Source organism: Argopecten irradians, chromosome 9 (genome assembly GCF_041381155.1).
Source record: "Argopecten irradians isolate NY chromosome 9, Ai_NY, whole genome shotgun sequence".
NCBI classification, from domain to species: domain Eukaryota; kingdom Metazoa; phylum Mollusca; class Bivalvia; order Pectinida; family Pectinidae; genus Argopecten; species Argopecten irradians.
The window spans coordinates 4,949,464-4,962,404 of NC_091142.1; positions in this window are offsets into that span (position 1 = coordinate 4,949,464).

Genomic DNA, 12,941 nt, shown 5'->3' on the forward strand with positions numbered 1-12,941 from the left:
TCAAACGCCAAAAGTTCAAAATGGTAAAATAATGGCGTCCGGCAGTCATGCGTATGATGACAACCGTGAATGACTTTTGGGGATTGTGTTTTTGCGCCTTTATTGAATGGGAAAACACCGAAGTCATATAATAAAATGCAGTCTTGTATCTTTTTCATATTCGAATTATCAGGTTAATATCATATTATTTTTATACTTTGTTCATCCTACATAAATAATGAAATATTGCAGAACTACGCCGGTGAATGCAAAGGACACAACTGTTTACCTAACGAGAAATGTATCGGAATGAAATCGAATGGGCATATCTGCATACAATATGGTATGTATTGTAATTATCCGAATAGAGTATATAACGACCACCTTTAAATAAAGACTACTAAGAAAATGTATTAAAAGCCCACACTACATTTCGGAAACAAAAAATAAAGTAACTTAAAAACAATAATAATATAACACACAATATGTTGATTACCAAAGATGAGGTTACAACACCAAACAAATGCAAAATTTTCTACGCAATCTACGATAACACTAAAGATTCATTTCGTTGGTTTGCCACTTGGCGCAGTGATAATCAACTTACGCGCATTTTCCCTGAGAAATACGTCATTTTTCTAATGTTTTTGGGTATGTGCTTTTGTACAAGAATATTCGGTATATCATTATTTCTTAGTCAGATACTCATTTCTTCAATATTTATGTGTCGTATTATAGTCCATATTCTTACAAACCTGTTACAAACCTATTTCACGGATCATTAATCAGTCTATAAATAAACAGAAGAAGTCGTGTGTATCCAAATAGAATCAATACCCAAACATGTCACTGCTGATCAAATTTTCTTTATCGTAAAGAAAAAATATTTGCTTCAAAAATTGTATGCAAAATACACTTTTGTATGTTGTATTTGTATCGTAAGATGTATTATGTTTACAGATTTCTGTGATGGGAACCCGTCATCGATATTGAATACGAGCTTTACTATCGACAAGTCGCAAGGTGTTCCGATAGCTGTGTTTTCGTGTCTCCCCGGAAGTGGCTATGTCGGGGGTTCTACCATATCTAAGTGTGATCCCCTGACAAAAATGTGGAGCAATGTAGACATTGTGTGTTCTTCAAGCAAGTAACACATTTTACAATAAGTTTAAATACACACACCATTAAAGATGCTCCACCGCCGACAGAGCATAAATGTTATTAATTATCTAAACAATAATTGGTGTTCAATCGTGTATATGTATGTCTAATTAACACAGAATTTTTTTTTTTTTTTTTGCATTTGGTGCATGCGCAATCAGTAATTCATTCCATAAAGGATATAGTGCCACAGATTTTTTGCGGGATGCAATTAATTATTTTTCATATTTTAACTTGAAATAAAATTGGAAGCTCAAGCTTTTCAATGGTGGTAATGGTGTAAAGTAAGTAATTTTTGTAACTGAAGAAAAATACTAAATCGTCTGCTCCTGCTTTTAATAGTGAAAAAAATACCATTTGTCGGCGGTGAACTAATTCACTCCTGAGGACATACATAGAATCTTCTAAACCAAAGGCTAGACCAGTCCATTATGCTCTTACAGGGATGAATGAGTTAACCTGTCGCATCATATTTTATTCATTTGCGTTATTGTAAAGATAATTATACTGACAATTTATCGTGATTTCGGTGAATCAAAGTGTAATTATGACTTCTGATGTATTCTATTATAGGCCTACCGGAAGGATGCGGACCACCTCCCTCCCCGATTACTCCACATATTACAGAGCACCCTTACATCAATGACCATTACCTAGCCTCCTTTTCGTGTGTGTCTTTGAGTGGTCAGATTCCCCTTGACCACTGTCCAGTTACTCGATGTACAGGGATAGAACAATGGACGGGCGCCCCCAACTTATCATGCTCAGGTATTACCATATATAGTATTATATAAAGGCTTATTTACGCTAAGGTGCAATACCGGCATTAACTGAGAGAAATTACATGTGATGATATATCATATCACACTCTCGGTTACACAAATTATTTGATATGCCTAAAAGTCTCTATTCGCTGTTTTAGGAAATAAATATTACTTCAATTCGTGACAAATACAAATTGCTGAGTTACGTATAAACGCTTCGTCCGTCATTGTTGTACAATAGAAAGGCGGGAAGTAATCATGGAGGCACGTGCTTAAGGAAATATGATTCCCCCCGGAGGGAAATACGATGTTTTATTTCACAGCCATGTGATGTGTTTCAATTAATCGAAAACATTGTTACAAACATCAAGTATAATAATCTGTCTTATTTCACAATGTCCAAATAATTGATTCTTTATCGATACAGCTGCAACTTCTCCCTATGATAACCCGCTTATTAATACGCTTATGTTTTTATATTCTTAAAAAATGATAAGATATTTTCCCTTATAATGAGAAGGTTTTGGAAAATACATATTCGCTTATGAAACATAACATGATTAGCATGCTGTAACTTACTCCCGACGACTTCATTTCGCGTTTTCAAGTCAAGTAACTTTTCACGGTGATTTTAGTTAGACTATTTTAACTCTTACAGAGACAATTGCATACTCCTCACTTTCACAGCAATACTTTGAATGCTATTAATAAGTGAGCTATTGTTTATTTTCAGTTAAGGACTGTTACAAGAGCGGTTGGTACGAAGGCCATATGACATGCACGGTTTCAGGAACAGAATGTCAGCGTTGGGATGCACAAGTACCGCACATACACAGATACAGTAGTTATCCACACAATTACTGCGTAATGGACCATTCAAGTAAGCCTTGGTGCCACACAATGGACCCGGATACGCCGTGGGGTTACTGCCCAGTACCCTCGTGTTGAAATAGACTCGACGACAAAACTTACTTGATATAATAAAGAAACAAATAAAAAAATGAAACAAAAACAAAACAAAAAATAAAAACAAAAATATATAAACATATACAATGATTGACACTTGGTAAATTATGTAAAAAGTTAAGTATATCATGAAATTGGTTTTCTTTTATAATTATCCATCAAATAATCCTAACAACATAATTTAAAATTAGATAACGATGTTATCAAATAGTTTTAACTCGACCATTTCCTTATAAGGAATATAAACTACGGCCTTTATAGATGACACAGCAAAACGTAACTCATCTTTCAGAATTTTAATAGACGTATGACGATGATAATGATATATGAATGTAAATGAACTAACCCTACTCGTATAACACATCTGTAACAAGCGCATATTGTTGTTAGGATCCTTGTTTTTTTATTTGATGAAAATGTTCATTTATGTTTTGATTCAAACTGATTTTATGAGATATTGAAAATATTGTATTGATAACACTTAAATATAGTCAGAAATGTTTATATAATTTACGTAACTCACCGTTTAAATTTATCTCCATGAAACACGTTTGCTGGTGATATTAATTTGGCCTACGTCCGTTCGCGCGAATGACATTTCCGGGGTATATCTCCAAAACCATTCACCTTAAAGTTGGCACTGTAATATGTCATCTTTATATTTGGCTAGTGCACTTGGACATTTTGCCTATTATTTTTACCTTCAACTTTCGGTTTTTGTTACGATGGCAGTTCAGTTAAAACACCAAATTAAAGTTACTTTTTTCATTTTGGTTACGGAAATTCCTTACTACTTTTCAATTCAAACATGTTTTATTGTAATATGTTTAAATTTAGTACATTTTAGAATGTAACTCTAAACCCATTCAATGTAGCTCCATCGAAGTTTGGTAGTACTATTTTTCACAAGATTTTCACTTTACAAGAAGACACAACACGAATATACCGCAGTCTCCTAAAACACGCTCTTTACACTACCTACACGCTACATATCGCATAAATGGGAGGTCGTCCTTAAATGACTCTGGCTGTTAATAGGACGTTGATGAATCAAACAAACAAACATAGTTTGAAATTAGTATATTTTGGACTATTATTCTAAAACCACAAATGTTCGGAAATTCCATGTTTTATGCTAGAACATTATTTTCGCCTTTTGCGTATTACTAAAAGTATTTAATTTCGATTTTATGCAAGTTACAGTTTTCAGGATATGATCAATAGTTTTATTTTGCATGTATTTATGAATGTCGGAGTAGATTGATTAACAGAACGTCTGTGTGTATTTGGACACGTCCTAATAACTGATACTACTAAATAACCAATAACCTTTCTATATTATTGCTTGCATTTATTTGTCACGGAGAGGTCAGATATATGAATGTCCTCAAACAACTTCAAACTAATTACATGTATGTGCAAAGCCTAAATAAATCAAATATTAGACCCTTAGCATATTTGATGAAGCAATCTCAAATTTGTTTACCTAAATGGCATTGATCTCCTTTTTAAGGTAAACTACCTTCCAAAACGGCTTTTAATTTTTTAAATGGGTATGTAAAACGAGATCGGTAATTTGGTAGAGTAGCAAAATGTAGCTTACCGTTTAATGCTACACTTATCACCTAAATAATTTGATTACAATAAATTAAATGTCTATTTTCATAACGCGGGTCGTAGTATGTTTAAATCGTCATCCAAATAAGCGCATGTCTGTTGACTTTCATTGTTAACATAGATTGCGCAGGAAATCTTTGTTTGATGTTGTAACATAAGTTTAGGCCATCGATATACATTTTGTTGTGTTCCTATTGTGTTTAGATTTTTTTATTTATTTATTTTTCTTTTGTTTCGGAAACTTAATGAGCCTTTACGGTCAAAGTGTTCTTTATCTGAAGAATTTCTAGTGTGAATTGTCTTAATTGTTAGTCGGAGAAAAGGAAATCATTCATATTTAGTCAATTTGATTACATTGAATCATTTTTACTATTGAATATATGGTCGTATTGTATTGCGCCAATGACTGATAAATGTACTTACATACATATGTACTTGTATTAATGCAAATTTATTATAACATCATTTTGTTTTTTTCATTTTTTTATTATTATCATAACACTGAACTTAGAACTTGATGGCGAATTATTCATTTTATTGAATATGACTAGGGCATATGTTTGAACTTTTCTAGAAAGAAATATGTATGGTCTGGGTACATTTTGTTCCGAACATTCATCTTTATATAAATGTACATCTTTCGGAGGATACACTCTATCATTTCTAATGAAAACTACAATACAATATATATACTATTTGATCACTTTTTCAATTAATTACCCCTACTTCCAGCATTTCCCCGTTCTGTTCTGTGCGTTTTTGATCCTTTACATATGCTGCCCAGTAAAAGGCTACTAAATTTGGGACTTTGCTTCTTTGCCAACACACCGAGAAGATAGGCGACTAAATTTGGGACTTTGCTTCTTTGCCAACACACCGAGAAGATAGGCGACTAAATTTGCATGTATACCAATGAGCACTACAATGTATATATAAACATTTAGATGTCCCACGTGGCACGCCTTCCAGTCATCGCTCATATTTTAGCGTTCTGCCGAACAGCATGGATACATTTTTGTACATTGTAGATCCGCCCTTCGGCTGCCACTTACCGGAGTGTAAATTGCGCTCCATTGTGCTGTATAGTTTAATATTTGTCTCCTTTGTCCCGCATTACTGTTCGTATCCTATTATGTAATCGTGTTCGTTTTGTATGTCTTGATAAAGGGGCAGATCGCCTCGAAAATTTAACAATTTTGTTTTGTCCACACGGTTGAAATTACTTCCTTGTCCCATATATATATATTGACAACATTGTCACTATGGCATAATCAATACTTGTGTGTAAGGTTTTAACTGTACATAGTGATACGGTCGCACTCTACTAGCTTCCCGCTAGAGAGAATTTGCCTTTAGCTCAGTCGGTAGAGCGGCAGACCAGTAAGTCCGGGGTCGTAGTTTCGAGCCCGGCTGGCGGCACATTACAACCGCCATGTTACATATATTTGGGATGGTTACCATAGTAACGTCAACTACTACATATCAATCGTTTCAGGAATACAGTGTATATCCAAAATTAGAAAATTTAACAATTTTATCACTTTATAATAGGTCTGAAAATTTTACCAACTCGAGAGCCAAAAAGGGCGCCAACCATACATATAGATGTCGGGCTTTGTTCCAATGTGCTATTTATTTTTGATTACTGGCAATTTACATCAATACACAAAAATGAATTTTTGAAAGTTTTCGCTGATACTAATGTAAGCGTAGTTGTACTTTTTTTATTAGTCTGATCTCAATAGAAAAGAAAAAAAATGCAAGAAAAAATTAATATGCACTGAATTTGTAAATCATACTTTAACCGCAATTCAAATGTATATCGCGTAATAGAGGCATGTATACATAATCGGTCAATGTTTTGTTAAAATGTAAATAAAATCTGATTCTTCGACTATTTGTGTCTTAGATTGTATTTTACATTTAATGGAAATGTTAAGAGAATTTTGTTTAAAATTAAATTACATTAAAAGTACGATTGTAACAAAACGTTTAAACTTCGATGTGTGTATTGACAATAAGCAGTTCCTTTATGAAAACAAATTAGATGTAATTAGTATGGAAACAAAGAATATAAATTAAATGTTAATCGAGTTTCTTTTTCAATGAAGAACACGCGTTAAGAGTTAATTCCCTTTGATAAAATGTAATTGCCACTGAAAAGACTATTTTGTTTTAGTATTATCGTAGGCCCTGAATCTGTTTATTTTGTTTATTTGTTTATCCAACAACATGGTAGTCTGAAAGTATCATTTTCCTTCAGTTATCTGGGCCGGGGCACACCACACCCTACAAAAGTGCCGACTAGTTTATCAGTATAATGGGACCGGGTGGGCGTGGGTCTTTGGCAGCACAAAAAAGGCCCATGTGCCTTCACAACCATCTGGCTATTGAAACAAAGCATCATAGTCACAGTATACAGTATTGGCTAACAATTAAGGCAATACAGCAAACTCTTGAGTTGAAGTTTCCAAAATATATATTCTATAACTTATAGGTCCATAACTTTGGACCTGCATACTGGAGGTCCAAAATCAGGTTCCTATGCCTCTTAAGTAATTCCAGGAATCGTTTAAAGACTATAAGCCTATTTGACCGCTGTGACCTTGAATTGCAGACACGGTCATTTCTCTGAACAAACGTGGAATTCCAATACACTGCAGGCCCAATATCAGGTATCTGCGCCTCTAAGTTATTGACAAGAAGTCGTTTAAAAAATTGGAAATCTGACCCCTGTGACCTTAAATAGTATACACGGTTATTCTTCTGAACAAACGTCATGGTAGGTAATGCTGTACCACAAAAATAAAATTCTGATAATGTACTCATCTCAATGAATGATACATTTTATTGATTAAATTATACACTAAATTATTGAAACAATTTATTTTCAAAATACTAGAATGGCTTGGAATAGCCTGCATATGTAAAACGCGGTTATCGTTCCTGTGAGTAGTCACATGACCTCATATATGTGCTACATTAACACCCTTCGAAACATTCTCTCGGTGCACCCTTTTCCTGTATATTACAATGCAACATTTGGTATGATGTTGTTCTTTATAACAAATAATAGGTTTCTGCATATGACGGCAGTTTCAATTCGCAATAGTTTTGTCGTAAATAAAGAAATTGTATTGGATGGTTACCGAGTTACGGCACGTTACCACAAGATAAACACAAAATATTTAATTTTTAAGGACATTTTTACAACTGCTCCCACATATGGTAGGTAATGTTATTGACCGAGGAGTCTATATGTGTTATAGGTTTGATCTCTTATATCCGGGAAAAAGGGTGCGCCGACCCTCTTTACGGGGAAGGAGTTAATTTTCCACAGTTTTGGAACTCTCCTGTGTTGTACAATGTACCATAGCAACAGTAACTATAATGAAAGCGAAAGTAAAACTAGAGAAAAATTTATTCTGACATGATTTTTATCATTTTTATATCACACATAGTATTGTGGAATGTTCTTTTCAAACGTAATCGGCGAACAAAATGTTATATATCCGTGTAAATCATTGAAAACATGTGTAAAAATATCGTGTGAACCGGTGAAAATACAACGCGAGTGATCTGTAAACATTGTGTGACGTCATCGTGACGTCATCAGATCCCATCATGGTTTTGAATTGCAACAATGTATAACATCGTACAACATTGTATCTTTTGCAACGTGAGTCCTGAATGATAAGCAGCATTAACTCCCATGCGTATTCTTTCATTTGATCAAACACGCGCAATATCTTAGTTATTTACAAGCCGTTTAAAGATTTTAACCATTCTGACCCCTGTGACATTTAATAAATATCAAGTTCATTCGTTTGAACAAACTTGGTAATCATTTATCTGTCATGCCACAGACCCAATATAAGGTATCTAGGCTTCAAGACTTTAGCTTTATTGACCCATGTGATCTTGAAAGGAAAGTCAAGGTTATTTATTTGAACAAACTTGGTAGTCCTTCATATCAGCATACTACAGACCAAACAACAGTACCCTGGGCCTTTCGGTTACGATTGAGAAGTCGTTTGAATGAAAAGTTTACGCAAGGCTGACGACGGACGGCGGGCGGCGCACGACGACGGAAGATGCTCGGTGGCTACAGATCATACTGGCTCTGGCCCTTTGGGTCAGATGATCTAATACGACGTATTGCAAACAACCATATTTACAGTGTACTTCCAATTTGTCAACACGTTATTGATTTTTTTATAAGTGCATTATGTTTAAAAAGTACATGTTTCGTCATCCAGGCGTAATAGATGTAACGTCTACCCTCGTTACAACTGTTGCATATATTGTTTGTCTGTCATGATTTTCCATTCATATTAGATTTATGATACGAGTTTAGATTTTTTTCAATTATTTTTGTTTTGTTTTTGCCAACATTCATCGGAATCAACCAATCACAATGCAGGTAGATTGTATAATACGTGTGCAATAAATACGATTTTTTAAATTTACTTTATTGGATAGGAAAACACGGAAGTCATGTGATAAACAATAATAAGCGTTGCATACAAACAATGTTTGATGAGGATATTTTACATTGACAACAACAAAGTGTTGATCTTAGCAGAGCTCAGTAATAACATTGTTGGCGTGGATATCAATATCTGAGGGAATCATTTAACAAAAATTCAACGAAACGAAATGTTTTAGTGAAATATTTTTATCATGCAAACGACGGTATTCTTTCTCGTGGTTTTGTTGTGCTGGTTTCTACAAGATCTGATTTTAACAGCAGAAATATGCCTTGATAAAAAACCAACATTTCTGAAAAGGAACTCTGTAATCAATGGTAGCATTCTACAAATTTTCCAGGATTTTACACCGATAATGTGTATGAGAGAATGTTTAATGTTTCGGATTTGTAAATCTGTAAATATCTACCCCGATTCGTTACGATGCGAACTGCTGCTAGAGAACTCTACGGATGGAGGCATCATGACAGCAGACTTCGGAATAGTTGTTGATGCCGCAAATATCCCGGAGGTATGTGTAAATCAGGAATTTAACATATATTTCTACAGCATACTTCCTTAGCATAGACCTTTATGCTATTCACCAATAAACACTATTTGTCTGAAGGTTATTCTTTTGTTATTGATGCTTTCTCTTTCCTTGGTATATTTTAATATCAATTTGCGACAGTTCTATAATTAATCCATATATCAGAAAATATCACCAGTAGTTCATTTTCAGAAATTAATCAAACTCGCGGGTTTTTTTTATCTTAGAATAAAGTTTTAGTTTTCTTTAGACGAGCGATTCCTACATTTCCACGAGAGTTATTTGAAAGTGTGTCTTGTAAAACTTATTTAGGTTTAGAATGCAAACGTCCATAATCACCAACTCCAAAACATTTTAGACATATTACTATATTTTTGTAATTATTAAAAGATGTTAATGTCGTTTATGATATGTCCAATGCAGTGGACTGAAATGAATATTTATTACATAATCCGCCTGATATCCAGTGATTTCGCCCGTGTAATACTTTTGCAAATGTAACTAGTGTTCTATCACATTAATCGGTTTTCTTTGGATGACATCATCAATGAATTGATGTCAGGATACAAAAAGTGACGTCAAGTTTCAAGGACGGCTGGACAAAATGGCCACAATCGCTTTTTGTCCCCCGCGAAACCCGTTTGTGGGGGATATTATTTTGGGTTCTGTTCGTCCGTCCGTCCGAGATCCTTTTCTGGGCTATTACTCCAAAACCGTTTAACACAGCTCCATGAAACTTTCTGAATATGTCAGACAAGTGCCCTAGTTGTGCTTTTTGCTATTTCGGACCTTCCATTTTGGGAATATTTTCCGTTACCATGGAAATACGTAGTCAAAAATACCAAATTACGGTTTCCTTTTGTTTCCGGACTATAACTTCAAAACCGTTTAACGCAGCCCCAGAAACTTTTCTGAATATATCAGACATGTGCTCTAGTTGTGCTGTTTGCTATTGCCTTCTATATTAGGTGTTTTTCTGTTACCATGGGAACTATATCAAAAATATCAAACTACTGGGTTTTTTTCTTTCTGGATTCTTACTCCTAAACCGTTTAATGCAACTCCATGAAAATTTCTGTATATATCAGATTACTGTTTCTTTTTGTTATCTGATGTTATTTTTTCAGTTTTACAACACTCACATACATTGAAAGTTATACTTGAATAATTGTTACTTTGACATTGATGTATTTGGGGTTTTATACCAACTGCGGGGCGCGGGGGATAATGCCACGCTTTGCAGCTCCTTCTTTGTAGCACATTTTGACGTTGAAATTATAAGTATAAAAACATCTAACATATGTTAGTTTTCATATAAGATCTAATAAAACTTTAACAATTATATATTTCTCTCGTCTTTTCTGTATTTACTTTGATGTATATGTTTGTTATCTTTCAGTATGGAAGATTGTATAAATGATAACTTTGAATGTACCCAAGAAATTAGAATATTGGATTTGTATTAATGTGAATGTGCTTGTTGATGCTATGTCTAAACATTACATATGTTTTGAAATATTTGTTTTTTTATTAAATATATTTCTACAAGAAGTGCAAAAATTCTATAACGGTGTACAGAAATATACGTCCTCTTTATGTTATTTCAAACCTGACACAATAGAACTTAATTGGTACAATATTTATCGTGGATAATAAACCGATGTAAAAGTATTGTGTTCCTGCATCGAAATATAACTAATACGGGGAAATTTTACGATCAGTCGACACAATTATTATTCATTACTACACATTTGGATATTTTGGTTCATATTTTCCCAAAGATATTATATATTATTTTTTTATTATTTGTTTACCCCTTTTGACTAAATGAATTGTAGAATTACGCTGGTGAATGCCGAGGACACAGCTGTCTATCGAACGAGAAATGTGTCGGGATGAAGTCGAAAGGTCATATCTGCATTCAATATGGTATGTATTGTAATTATCAGAATAATCTGTGCATTTAGCCACTATCTTTGTATAAAGACCGACCACCAAATGAATAATTATACCATCTTCTTTCTTTTAAATTGTAAAAGTATACTTTGGCGTGAAAAAAAAATCATGATCATTTTTTGAATATGCATTAAGTGACTGACTTGTAATACTATAATATGTCCCTATATCTTGCAAATAATCCTGGAAGATCTCCCCCGAGTAGTACATGATTATTGTAGTTTTTGATATGCATTCGGTAAATCATTCGTTCGTAGTCTGGTAGCAATAGTTTAGCTATTGGTGAAGTGTAGTCGATAGGAACAGTATGAATATTTAAAACAGTGTTATCAGATATTCTATTCACTATTATGAAATAATTCCACGAATCATGAACTAGTCTTTAATTAAACAGGAGAATCCATGTGTATCCATAGAGAATCAATATTCAAAACATTGCAGTTCTGATTAAGTCTGGATTGTTTGTTTTGTAAGGTGAATTAAAGTTTGCCTTAAAACAAATTCAAAATACAATTGTGTGTTTTATTTTAATATTATATTTAAACCGAATTTTCTACCAATTACTAGTCCAAGTATATCAACACTATGAAGACTTTTCTGGTGAAAATGATATGTACATTAAGTAAAATATATTGTGTTTATAGATTTCTGTTATGGAAACCCATCAGCGATATCAAGTACGAGCTATACAATCGACAATTCTCAAGGTGTTCCGATAGCTGTGTATTCGTGTCTCCCCGGAAGTGGCTATGTCGGGGGTTCTAACAAATCTAATTGTAATCCCCTGACAAGAACGTGGAGCGACGCAAACATTGTCTGTTCCTCAAGTAAGTAGCACATTTTACAAAACATTGAATGCAACACACCATCAACTCATTCACCCATGTGTCACATTTAGACTCTTCTAAGTCAAAGACAAGACCAGTCCATTATGACATTTTCAGGGGTGAATGAAGTATATTATTATGTCACTCTTATTTCGTGATTGTAATGGGAATGATGCTAACATTCGTAGTCATGGAAATTCGTTATATTCATATTACCACTGCTAGTACATGGGTTTTACACGTGCAGGCGTGCTTTTTGTTCGCTTTGTTATGTAGAGGATCTTACATGATGGCTATCTGAATGCAATTTTCAATAATTTGATAATGTTTTTATATGCCACGCGCCTTTAGGCGAGTGGCAAATCAAATGTCTTAACGAGTTTTATAGAATTGTAGAATTTTAAATAATGACCGAGGGCGTAGATCGAGTAAACAGTATTTATCGTGTTTTCAGTGAATCAAAGTGTAATCATGACTTTTGTTTGTATTATATTATAGGTCTACCGGAAGGATGCGGACCACCTCCCACCCCGATTACTCCACATATTACAGAACACCCTTACAAACAGGATTATTACCTAGCCTCCTTTTCGTGTGTGTCATTGAGTGGTCAAGTTCCCGTTGACCACTGTCCAGTTACTCGATGTACAGG